Here is a 12,952-nt window from a genome sequence, read left to right as displayed (position 1 = left end):
AACCCAATGGGCAATCTAGACAGAGGGACAACTGTTGTCCAGACAGGGCAGCTGCTGGCTTTGAACCTGACACCTGGGCTAACGTGGGCTGTTGTAGAAACTAATGTCCAGTTTGATGGCCATAACTTCCATTGGCTTTAAGGTGGGTGGGCCACAAATTCAAGACAGCTACACAATGCTGGTCTTGGTTCAAATGTGATGAGGACATGGCGGACCCTCTTTGCTTCCCCAGCCCCATCCAAAGGAGGTGGCTCCATGTGGAGAGAAGCCCTGCCCGGAGACTGGGACCCATGGAGTAAGCCTTTCTGGACCAAGAGAAAGAAAAAGGTATTGGTGGCAGGGAAGGGCAGCTTCCTGCCAGGAGCAAGACTAGCAGTGACAGAGTTCTAAAGTGACCCAAGTGAAACCCAACCCCAGTGAGGTTGAACAGAAAAGGAAGGCTAATGAGGGACTCTCCCTGGACCTCACAGCCCCCGGCATCAGTCCCTGCCCTCAAGGCCCTGTAAGTCCAAGGGCATTTCCCAGTGAGCTTTCAGTGGAAGGGAGACCCCAGCCCCTTGGCAGCCCCTCCAACCCCACCCCATCCCCCTGGCCCGTCTTATTGGGAACACTGAATGGCGGCTCTCTTCCCCCAAACCCCAGAGCCAGACAAACCAGGTACCTGCCTGAGCCATGGTGCGTTCTTCAAACCTCAGGGCTGTGGGCAGAGTGGGGAGCACTGCTGGGGATGCGTAGCCGGGCGTGGCTGCCTGTCCGGTAGCTGTTTGTTCACAGGGACAGAGGCCCCTGTGTTTCTAGTCCTACCCTCCTACCCCCAGTGGAAGGATGTCTTGGACAGTATTTGTGCTATTTTAGGGTCATATAACTTTGACTTGAAGAGTGGGCTGGTGAGGCTGCTGAGGCTTCTGACATCGGCCAGCCAAAGGGTCCCTGCTAACTGCAAAGATCCTTATCTTCCCAACCACCTGCTGGGTGCCATTGATGGATGGCCAGCATGCGCCAGCCACTGTGGGTGCTTGGGGACCAGACATCCCATGAGACTGAGAGAAGACATTTGTTTTTCCACAAGGATTGTTTACTTGAGGCTCTGTAAATTTATCTGGGAGAGAATTTTCCATATTACAGTTTTTGAGTTTATCATGACATCAAACACAGATTACCCCTAAATTCCTTGATTTGAGCATAGAGCCAACAATCAGGCTTCAACACTAACACCTCCATGGCGAACAAGCCTTCTCTGAAATTCTAATGAGAGACCCAGAGACAGAGGTAGGCACACTCCCGCAGGAAACACAAAGGAGAGGGCTGGAGGTCAGCTGCATTTGGATTTTTGTCTTTATTTCCATTACATCGTCGAACAGCCGGTCCTGACAGCCATCTCTGGGCCTGGTGGCCACGCTGGACAACGCTCTTCCTGGCCCCAGGGCCATGGCTCGGGGACGGTAACAGCTGGGTCATCCAGGGCCTGACTCCCAGGACCTCCTCACACTAACATCCCAGACCCGGACAGACTTAAAGAGCAGGGGCGGAGCCAGGGAGGGGCCGGGACGCCCAAGCCAAGCGCCTGGGAGGATGCCCGCGGTGCCGCCCTGCCCCTCCCCGGCCAACAGAGCCCCCCGCCCCGCTCCGCGTCCCTGGCTGGACGGCCGGAGGTGCGCCGCCTCCTCCAGTTGCTCCTGGCCAAGTCTGCTGCTGGAAGCCTGTGTCTACAATGTCACCAGAGCTTCCTCCTCCGTGTCCTGGACCCGGTCCAGGGCTCCCGAGGAAGCTGCGGTTTGGGGCGGGCGAGGAGTCTGCTCCGGCAGGGCGGGGCGGCTGCTCCCACTCCGGACGCGGGCCACGCCCTCTTGGACGCGAACACACCCCCATTTCCTGGGGCCCACAGAGACACGCCTCGCCCTGCAGCCCAACAGCAGGAAGGCAGATTCGTACGAGTATATACAAGGCCCTGGAACTCTCGCCCGGTTGCCACACAGTCGACGGAGCATAATTGGGGGAGGTTGTGCAACTGCCCGAGAAGCCGGGGCTCTCCAGGTTCTCATCGCAGGTGTCCAGTGAGCCTGGGGACAGGGCCAGACGCCAACACGGCCACCTTTGGGGGGCACTGATGGCCTTGCTTCAGCGGGCTCTGCCGAGAGTTGGGGAGCCCAGGTGTCTAGGAGCTGGGCCAATGGGAGTGTGAGTTGGGGAGAGGGGACCTTGCCTGCAGCCCCCCCACACCCCAAGCTGCAGGAGCAGCAGTGGTGGTGGCAACCGCCCTGTCTGGCAGGCCAGCGAGCACAGCGTTACCCCCTTCCCTCCCCCCCCCCCCCCCCCCGCCGCCCCAGGCCCCCAGGCAGGACCCACACCGGTCAGGTGGTAGGGGAGGGCGGACCCTGGGGGAGGCTCCACCCAACTCAGGCTGAGACTGACAACCCCTTCCCCACCCCATGGGGCCTGTGCCCAGCAGCTGGCCTGCATTCTCAGGCTCTAGGAACCCCATGGGTGGGTCCTTCCCCGGGGGGCCCAGTGAGTCACTTCCCCAAGCCCCCGAGGCCTTAGTTGAAGGTGCCTCCCTCTCCAGCAAAGCCTTCTTTGTTCTCTCGCTGGCTTCACTTCACAACCCTCTCCTCCCCTCTCCCTTGCAGACTCAGGTCCTGCGGCCTCTAGGGGCACCGGCAAATGGATGCCACCTGGAAAGTGGGGTGGCCCTGCAGAGAACGGGCGCTTGCTTTCTCACTTCCTGTGTCCCTACCCTCTCAGGGCTCCGTGTCTCTCGCCGCCCCCGACAGCTGAGGAGGCCCCTACCGCCCTGCATAGGTGGGACAGCCGGCGCAGCACCATTATTGGATGTGCGCCAGGAGGGAGTGTGGTTGCGATGCGTTCACCCTGGTCAGCACCACCGGGAGCTGCTGAACTGGCCCCTGACGCTTCCCTTGCGTCAGGGAGAGGCTTCCTTGGCTCAGACGATTGCAGGATCATGGCTCCCTCTCTCGAGTCTCCCTTTCCTGGGTGCCCCCGCCCCCCCCCGCCTTGCCCTGGTGGAGGAGCCCAGGGGAAGCACAGCCCAGGAAGGGAATTCAGCAAAGTGCCTTGGGACACAGCTTCGAGTCCGCCTCCTCTCCCCTCCCCACCTTCCAGCCCCAGCCAGGCAAGGCCACTGGCCCGGTTGGTGCCCAGCTGCTGGGTGAGCTGAACCACCCTACACTGAAGGCAGCTGTCTGCAGCACATCTTGTGTGTGTGTGAGCACCATACTTGCAGCCAACGGGAGCTCTGGTTTTGGAGAAGCAGAAGACTAATTTTTTTTTTTTTTAAAGCTGTATGAGCAAAGATTCTCAAATTTTGTTTACGATAGCAAAAAAAGAACGTGGGGAGAAACTCCAGTGTCCTAAACAGAGAGGAACGATGAAGTCTCTTATGGAACATCATTTGATGAAATGCATTTATCCTTCCACAAATAATATATTGTCTACAGTCTGCAAGACACTTGCAGGGCCTCTGGTCAAGAAGAGGAGTTACAGGAGACCAGGCTCAGAGCCATGTGGCCGCTCACCAAATCCGAAAGCCACAGCCATGACGTAGGAGCAATCAATAGTATTATTTGCACAGAAAAAGAAAGGTGTGAGGTCCCTCAGCTGAAGAGGACCAGAAAAGCAGCCCCAGCTGGCTTCAGAGCCCATGCTCCTGCCATTAAAAAAAATGTCTAATGCATTAGCTTCGTATTGCTGCTGTGAATATTACCACAGACTTAGTGGCTTAAAACAGCACACATGTGTCATCATACGATCATGGAGATCAGAAGTCTGAAGTGGGTCTCACCAGGCTAAAATCAAGGTGTCGTCAGAGCTGCATTCCTTTCTGGCGACTCTAGGAGAGAATGTGTCTCCTTGCGTTTTCCACCTTCTAGAGGCTGCCACATTCTTTGACTCATGGCCCCTTCCTCCATCTTCAAAGCCAGATCAAATCTTTTTGATCCTGGCTCTACTGGACTCATGATTATGTTGGGCTCACCCAGATAATCTGGGATAATCTCCCTATTTTAAGGTCAACTTATTAACCTGAATTCCATTTGCAGCCTTAATTCCCCCTTGCCATATAACCTAACATATCCACAGATTCCTAGCTTTAGGATGGAGACATATTTGGGGCCTTATCCTGCCTACCACAGCTAAATAGCAATTTTATCCACTCAAAAACTATTGAACACAAGCTGTGTGTCAGGCGCTGGTTTAGGTTCTGCTGGGGATACAGCAGTGAATGAAGAAGACAAAAATCCCTGACCTTGTGGAGTTTACACTCCAGGGGAGGGAGATAGACAATAAATGAAATAAATAAGCAAATGTATCATCAGTTAGATGGTGCTAACTGCTAAGGGGAAAGATAAATCAAGGAAGGGGATAGGCAGTGTGTCTGTATGGCTATTTTGGTCAGTGTGCTGGACATCTGTAATTTGCTCCTCTCCCTGCCCTATGCCTTGCAGCTGATATCTGTGAACAACATGAAGAGTAACACTGGCTTCCGGTTGGGCATGGCTGGTGGGAAACACCTTCAGAAGACCAGAAGGATGCAAGTGAGGTCAGGATCCCTCATCCCTCCTCCAAAAGCCTCAGCCCCTATTAGGAAGCTTTTCCCACATAGGCCACCCAGTTCCAAGAACACCTTCCTTCAGACCTAGGAATGGCAACTGTGGCTGCCTTTACTAGCCCCAGGGGAATTCACTACCTCTTCTAGTTTCCCTATACCCTGTCCAAACCTTTGTAAATCGTACTTTATAAAACTCTCCTCAGATAGTCCTAACTAGAGGCTGTCATCTGTTTTCCTAGGAAGGATTTGCTGAGCTGGCAACATTTAGATAAAGCCCCAAAGAAGATAAGGTGGGAGACATGCAGATACCTGGTGGAAGAGCATTTGGGGCAAGGTAGCTGCAAGTTCAAAGGCCCTGTGGTTAAAAACATACAGGATGTGTTTGAGAAACAGCAAGGAGGTTCTTTGTGGCTGGAGTGGGTAAGAGAGCATAGAATGGCAGGTGAGGTCACTGGGATACGTGGGATAGGACAGAAGTCAGATCATGTTGGGTCTTTGAAGAAGGTCCTGGGAGCACTTTACCTATATCTCCTCAGCGCTCCCCATTGGATGCACACAGACCCTGTGGCTTCCTATGGCCCTGGCAGCTCTCCATCTGAGGGTCTTTGCTGGCCACAGGTATACAGTAGGCCCTTGTGCAGGGAGCAGGCCAGGGAGTTAATGATCCTGGGAGTAGCCCCCAACCTATGTGGAGTTGGTGAATAAATACCTAGGTGCCTTGCCTCTTAGGTTTGACAGTTGTGAGACATGATCTAGGCAGACTCTCAGAGATCCCCAGGAGGGTTGAGTTCATTACCCACAGCGGTAATTCCCTTATTAACACACCCTGTATTGGCTTCCTTCCTTTTTCCTGTCTCACTTCCCTGTTTATCTCCCCACGCTCCCAGAAGTCACCTCTCAAGTGAACTACTTATACTCAAGCCCTTGCCTCAGCATTGGCTTCTAGAGCATCCCAATGTAAGATACCCTGTGAGCCATTTTTAGGACTTGGGCCTCTAGGAGAGCGAGGTGAGCAACCACTGCAGAGTAGGGAGTGGAGGAGTGACATGGGCTGAAGGGGGTAAGAGAGAAGGAGGGAGACCAGCTAGATGCTACTGTAGTAGTTCAGAGGAATGATGAAGGTGGGTAGAAGCTGTACAAATGGTCAGCAGTGGGTAGATTCTGGATACTCTTTTAAAAAAAAATATTTTATTTATTTATTTTATTTATTTGAGAGAGAGAGTGAGAAACAGCATGAGAGGGGAGAGGGTCAGAGGGAGAAGCAGGCTCTCCCCCTGCTCGGGAGCCCAGTGTGGGACTCGATCCCTGGACTCCAGCATCATGACCCGAGCCAAAGGCAGTTGCTTAACCAACTGAGCCACCCAGGCACCCTCTTCTGGATAGTCTTTGAAGAGCCAATGTGATTGGCTGCCTGATCACCTGTGGGATATAAGAAACAGGAAGGTGTCTAGGGTGATTTCAAGGTTTTTGGCCTGAGCAAAGGAAGGATGGAATTGCTTTTTACTGGGATGAGGAAGATTGTTTTGTGGAGAGCAAAACAACGAAGGCCGGGAGCTCAGTTTTGGATACGCTGAGCTGAGATGCCAGTCAGACACGTGAGTGGAGATGCCAAGCAGGCAGATGGTCAGGGACACATGTAGGGAACTGAGGAAGGAGCCCAGGCTGCAGGTAGAAGTTGAGAGTCATCAGTAGATATATGGCATGTACAGTGAGGACTGGATAAAGTCTCCAAGGGAAGGAGTGTGGAAGGGAAAGTGTTGAGGCCCCAGGACTGAGTCCCAAGCCCCCAATATCCAGAAGTCAGGAGAAGAGGGGACCAGCAGAGGCATCCAGAAGGAGCAGCCAGCGATGGGGAAGGAAGGCCAGGAGGCTGAGTGTGGAGGAAGGGATCAGCCTGCCAGATGCTGCTGATGAGGCAGGTGAGAGGCGGCCTGGGGCTGCTGGATCCAGCAGCGTGGGACTCACAGTGACTTTAACACCAGCTCGAGCAAGTGGGATGAGGAGGCAAGAACCTAAAGGGAGATTATGCAAGAGAGAACAGGAGAAAAGTCAAAACAAACATTGGATGGCTCTTGAGGGAAAAGTCATCAAGTATTTTAAATTAATTTTGTTTCATTTTGAAATCATCCCAAATCTGCAAAAACAAGTTGCAAGTATGCAAATTATTTTTCTGATGAACCATTTCATAGTAACTTGCTGGCATGATGCTCATCACCCCCAAATACTTCAGTGTGTGTTTTCTACAAACAAGGACATTCTCCTATGTAACCATCACATAGTTATCAACACCAGGAAAGTACATCAATATTCCTCTGACTCATTCAGGTTTTACCAATTGTTCCAGTAGCATCCTTATTAGCAAGGTGTTCAGTTCAGGATCGTGTGTGTACTTAGCACTCATATATCTTTCCTTCCTCCATCTGGAAAAGTTCTGCCTTTCCTTACCTTTCATGTCCTTGACATTTTTGATGATTACAAGCCAGTTATTTTGTAGAATGTCCCTCAACTTGGGTTTGTCTGATATATATTTTTTTCATGGTGAGAGCAAGTTATGTTGACCTAGCAATTCAACTCTTAGAAATACACCCCCAAAGAACTGAAAACAGATGGTGAAACAAATACTTATATGGCACCATTCACAATAGCCAATAGGTGGAAAGAACCCAGATATCTACCAATGGGTGAGAAGACAAAGAATGGTACATCCACGCAATGGAATATTATTCAGCCACAAAAAGGAATGGGTATTGATACATGCTACGATGTGGTTGAACTTCACAAGCAATATGTATAGGAAAAGATGTCAGTCACAGAAGACCATATACTGTACAATTCCATTTATAGGAAATATTTGGGATAAGTAAATCCATAGAGACAGAAAGCAGATTACTGGCTATGAGGGAGGGAGGGTGGGTAATGGGGATTAGCTGCTTGATGAATATGGGGGTTTTATTTTGGTGTAATGAAAGTATTTTGGAACTACATTGAGGTCGTAGTTGTACAACACTGTGAATATAGTGAGTGGCCCAGAAGTGTTCGCTTTAAAATGGTTACATTTATGCTATATAAAGTTCACCTCAATTTAAAAAGAAAAGATTCAAGGGCGCCTGGATGGCTCAGTTGGTTAAGCGTCTGCCTTTGGCTCAGGTCATGATCCCGGGGTCGTGGGATCGAGTCCCACATCGGGCTCCTTGCTCAGTGGGGTGTCTGCTTCTCCCTCTCCCTCTGCTGCTCCCCCTGCTTGTGCTTTCTCTCTGTCAAAAAATAAATAGAATCTTTTAAATAAATAAATAAATAAATAAAGATTCAGATCATGCATCTATGGCAAGAATATCCAAGGAGGGTATTCCTGTTCTTCCCATGATGTCCTATCAGGTGGCACATGCTTTCTACGGTGCTTACTTGGCTCACTTGATTAAGGTGGTGTCTACTAGGCTTCTCCTCCATAAAAGTCACTCCTTTTCTCTTTGTAATTAATAGCACTTTGCAGGTAGCTACTTTGAAACTGGGTATTGCCTGTCCCTCATCGAATTTTCCATCTATTCATTTATCTGTTTAGGGCAGTGACTTCCCAGCCATTCATTTCTATTCTGTTCAAGGGGTTATAATCTGTTAAGTTCATTACTTATTTTGGTGTTGCAATGTCCCCAGATTTGGCCAGTGGGCGGCCCTCTATGTTGGTTTTGGACATTCTTTGGACATGGCCCATCATTTTTCAAGTACCTCCTTGCTGACTGGCACAACAAGCTCATCTTGTATTTTCCCTGCTCCAGTCCTGGAGTCAGTCCTTCTGGCAAAGAAAATTAGTTCATCCTAATGGAGAATAGTATTTAGAAACCGAGATATAGGGCTAGGCGTACTTATTGCTATTGGGGTGGTGGTTTTCCCAGACCTTCTCAGTGGACAGTGCTAGGGAATTTATGTGTGCATGTACACATATATACTCATGCTTTTACGCATATTATTTCTCTACATATAAAAAATCATGAGTTCTTACCAATACTTCCAATTCCAACCCAACACCACATGTCTCAGTCTAGTGTTCTCCTGCTCATATCTGAAACTCTCTTTTCTAGCAGTGAGAAACATCACTCCCAGAGCCTTAAAATATCCAGTCACCGCCCTCCCCACAAGCCTTCAGACGCCTTCCTCATCCTGCTTGGGCTCTGTGCTAGGTCACACCCCTGCACAGATGCTCCCCTTCATCCAGTGTAGGTTCACACCCCCCCCCACCCTGCACTGAGCTACTCTCCTGTACAGATGTCCTTCTCACCTCTCAGGGTGCAAGCTCTACTTTGGACCATCGCAGCTTCCTCCCTTGCTCAGCTCTACCTAATAAATTTTAGCCTGAAGTGTTCAGGAATGAAAGAGAGAAAGGAAGAACTCTGATAAAACAACAAGCATAAAAAGCAGATGAACAGACCTTATACATTCTATATTTACAGCTTTAAATTTTGCATGGAAAAAATGTAGAAATTATACTAAAATTATAATTGGTATGGTTGTGGGTTAAAATTATGAAGGCTTTTTTTCCCCATACTTCCCAAATTATCTGTAATATGGTTACATTACTTTTCAATTAAAATATTTCAAGGAAAACATAATTTAAATTGCACTTTCTAAATTGTCTCAAGCTGCATACAGTATGCTCAGGATCCATGCTAATAGTCCAAGAAGATGCCCACAATTTTAATAGAAGATCTGGAGAAGAGCAGTTTTATATCAAAACAAACTGGGACCGGAATACAAAGTTCTCGTGAATTTTAAAAATAAGACCCGAGTTCCAGGTTTTTTTGGAGGGGGGGATCGATACTTTTCCCTTCTTCTCCCTGTGTTGTAAGGCTCAGTATCATATGCTGCCTTGACATCAGGAGGACCTCAAATGCCCTAATTGCAAGTTTCCTCCTCACCTGCTCCTATAAATAAAGTTCCTCAGCCAGATAACCCTCCTTATCAAAGTGATTCCGTACAATCCCTGTTCATCCCTGATTTCAGTGCCCTACCAGCTCATGGAATTATTCAAACAAGCTAATCACATCCTCCTGCAGAAACCAGGGGGTACCTCACTCTCTTGATACTATGGAGCCTGCCTCCCACGGCCCCTGCTTGTTCATTCTGTTCCCAAATGCAACTTCCATGTGACCCTGTGTGGCATGTGGTGTCCTCCAGGCTATGAGTATGTGTGACTATTAAAATGTTATTGATCTCACTTGCCCAGTCTCAGCAGTTGTGTATTCAACCATCCTCACAACCCTAGGGCAGGAAGCCCTCCCTCACCAAGGGGGTAAAGAAGAGGTGATCAAAACCCTGCCCTCTAATTACAACTAAATATCCTGGAAGTTATTGAACAGAAAATGATTAGAAGACTCGTAAAGCTGGAAAGCGGAAGGTGGGCCAACGAGGGACCTCGAGACTTGAGGAACAACGGCGTAGTCAGTTCCCCAACGACTGGGTGCTGAAGATTCCGACAACTTAGAACCACTAAGAGGCATAAAAAAAACAAAAACAAAAACAACAAGGAAAGCCTGCTTTCACTGGGCAAAGGACAAGTAAAGGAAAAGCCCAAGAGAGATCTAGGGGGGAGCCCCAGTGGCTGCCCATGACAGAGCACTGGCAGGCGTTCTGATCCACCTGCCCCAGGGGTACAGTCAGAGCAGAGGTTGGTCCACCTGCAGTACAGCTGGTCCAACTGCAGGAGCAGCGTCAGCTCTGTCTACTTGCCCTCCATCTAGTGGCATTAAAAGACCCAGCAGCTTCCGTCCTCCATCTCCAACTCTCCCGCTGAAGAGAGTGGCCCAACCCCACCAGGTAGCCCTGGGAATGATCCCAACAGATGACACCAACAGGGATTGGTCAGTAGCCCCAGCAGTTCTAGAAAAATTAAGCTAGAAGACAAGAATCACAATGGAAGATTTCTGATAACCAAATCATTGTAAATATATATATATATATACCAGAACTTGCATACTAAATCAAAACAGAGTGACTGCCCACTAAAACAGATTTAAATAGGTCAAGAGTGTCATAACATAATAACCAAATGTCCAGGATACAATTGAAAATCACTCATCTTTCCAAAGAATCACAATTTGAGTGAGAGAAGACAACTGACTCCAATACCTAGATGAATCAATGTTGGAACTACCTAACAAGAATTTTAAAGCATTATCATAAAAATGCTTCAGCAAACATTTGCAAATTCTCTTGAAACAAATGAAAAAAAAAATCTTAGCAAAAAGTAGCAGTAATTAAAGAGAACCAAATGGAAATTACAAAACTGGAATATACAACTGAAAAGAAAAACCCACTAGATGGACTCCATAGTAGAATGGAGATGACAGAGGATGAAAACAGTAAACTTGAAGACAGATCAATAGAATTTACTCAATCTAAACAGCAGACAGAAAACAGACTGAAAAAGGAAATGACAGAGCCTCAGAGTTCTGTGGTACAATAACAAAAGATGTAACATTCATACAATCAGTCCCAGAAGAGAAGAGAAAGAGTGTGGGACTGAAAAAATATTTGAAGAAATATTATAAAAAATAGGGGCACCTGGGTGGCTTAGTCTGTTGAGTGTCTGCCTCCAGTTCAGGTCATGATCCTGGGATCCTAGGATGGAGCCCCTCCTCTGTTACCCTGCTCAGTGGGGAGTTTGCTTCTCCCTCTCCCTCTGACTCTCCCCCTGCTCATGGTCTCTTGTGCGTGCACTCTCTCTCTCTAAAATGAGTAAATAAAAAATCTTTAAAAAAAATAATAAATAAAAAATAAACCAACCCCATACCAAGATGGAACATAATCAAACTTCTAAAAACTAAAGACAAAGAAAAAGTCTTTTAAAAAGCTGGAAAGAAATGACACATTACCTGTCAAGGAACATCAGTTAGAACGAGTATGTTTTTTTTCATCTGAAACCATGGGGGCCAGAAGTAAGTGGCATAATATTTTTCAAGTACTGAAAGAAAAGAACCGTCAACTGCACAATCCTCTATCCAGTAAAACTATCCTTCAGAAATGAAGAAAAAATAAAGTTATTCTTAGGGAAGCTTAGAGAACTTGTTGCTTGCAGATCTATCCTTGGAGGAAGCTCTCCAAACAGAAAGAAAATGATAATAGAAGAAGGCTGAGACATTCAGAAAAGAAAGAAAAACAATGCAATGGGTAAAAAATAAGGTAAATACAACAAACTCTTCATTGCCTCATGAGTTTCTTTAATCATATTTTGTGGTTAAAGCACAAGTTATAATACTATCTGATGTGGTGTTCAATATATAGAGAGGAAATGCTTAACATTATTATGTTTAAAAAGCAAGGATAGTAAAACAGATGCTTTTTACACTTCACTTGAAGTGGTCAAACATTGACACCAGCAGACTGTGATATGTTATGTATGTATATAGTAATACCTACAGCAACTACAAAGAAAACTATACAAAGCAATATACTCAAAAAATCATAAAGAAATCAAAGTGAAACTAAAAATGCTCAAATAGCCAACAGGAAGGTAAGAACAAAGAAGCAGAAGGATGAGAATCAGAGGCAACAAACAGAAAGCAAATAATAAAATGGCAGACTTAAGCTCTAACATATCAATAAATACTTTAAAAATAAATGCTCTAAATTCACAAATAAAAAGACAGAGATTGACAGAGTATGTTAAAACACAGACACATGGGGCGCCTGGGTGGCTCAGTCATTAAGCGTCTGCCTTCGGCTCAGGTCATGATCTCAGGGTCCTGGGATGGAGCCCCGCATCAGGCTCCCTGCTCAGCAGGAAGCCTGCTTCTCCCTCTCCCACTCCCTCTGCTTGTGTTCCTGCTTTCACTATCTCTCTCTCTCTGTCAAATAAATAAATAAAATCTTTTAAAAAAAGAAAACCACAGACACATACCCACAGACACACACGCACACACACACACACACAAACACACACAACCACAATCCAAGGATATACTGTCTACAAGAAACTTATTTCAAACATAATGACATAGGGAGGTTAAAAATAAAAGGATGAAAAATATATATCATGCAAACACTAATTTTTTTTTAAATTGGCAATGTTTTTTTGGATTTAACACCAAAAGCAAGGCAACAAAACCAAAACTAAGCAAGTGGGAATGCATCAAACTAAAAAGCTTCTGCACAGCAAAAGAAACCACCCAACAAAAATGAAAATGTAACCTATGGAATTGGAAGAAAATATTTGCAAATTATATATCTGATAAGGGGTCAATATCCACAATTTATAAAGAGCTCATATAATTCAAAACAAACCAAAAAACAAAACCCTACAAACAATCCAATTAAAAAATGGGCAGAGGATCTGAATACACATTTTCTAAAGAAGACATATGACATACAAATGGCCAACAGGTACGTGAAAAGGGG

The sequence above is a fragment of the Neomonachus schauinslandi genome, chromosome 16, assembly GCF_002201575.2.
Source record: "Neomonachus schauinslandi chromosome 16, ASM220157v2, whole genome shotgun sequence".
Classification (NCBI taxonomy): Eukaryota; Metazoa; Chordata; class Mammalia; order Carnivora; family Phocidae; genus Neomonachus; species Neomonachus schauinslandi.
This window is presented reverse-complemented; position numbering follows the sequence as displayed.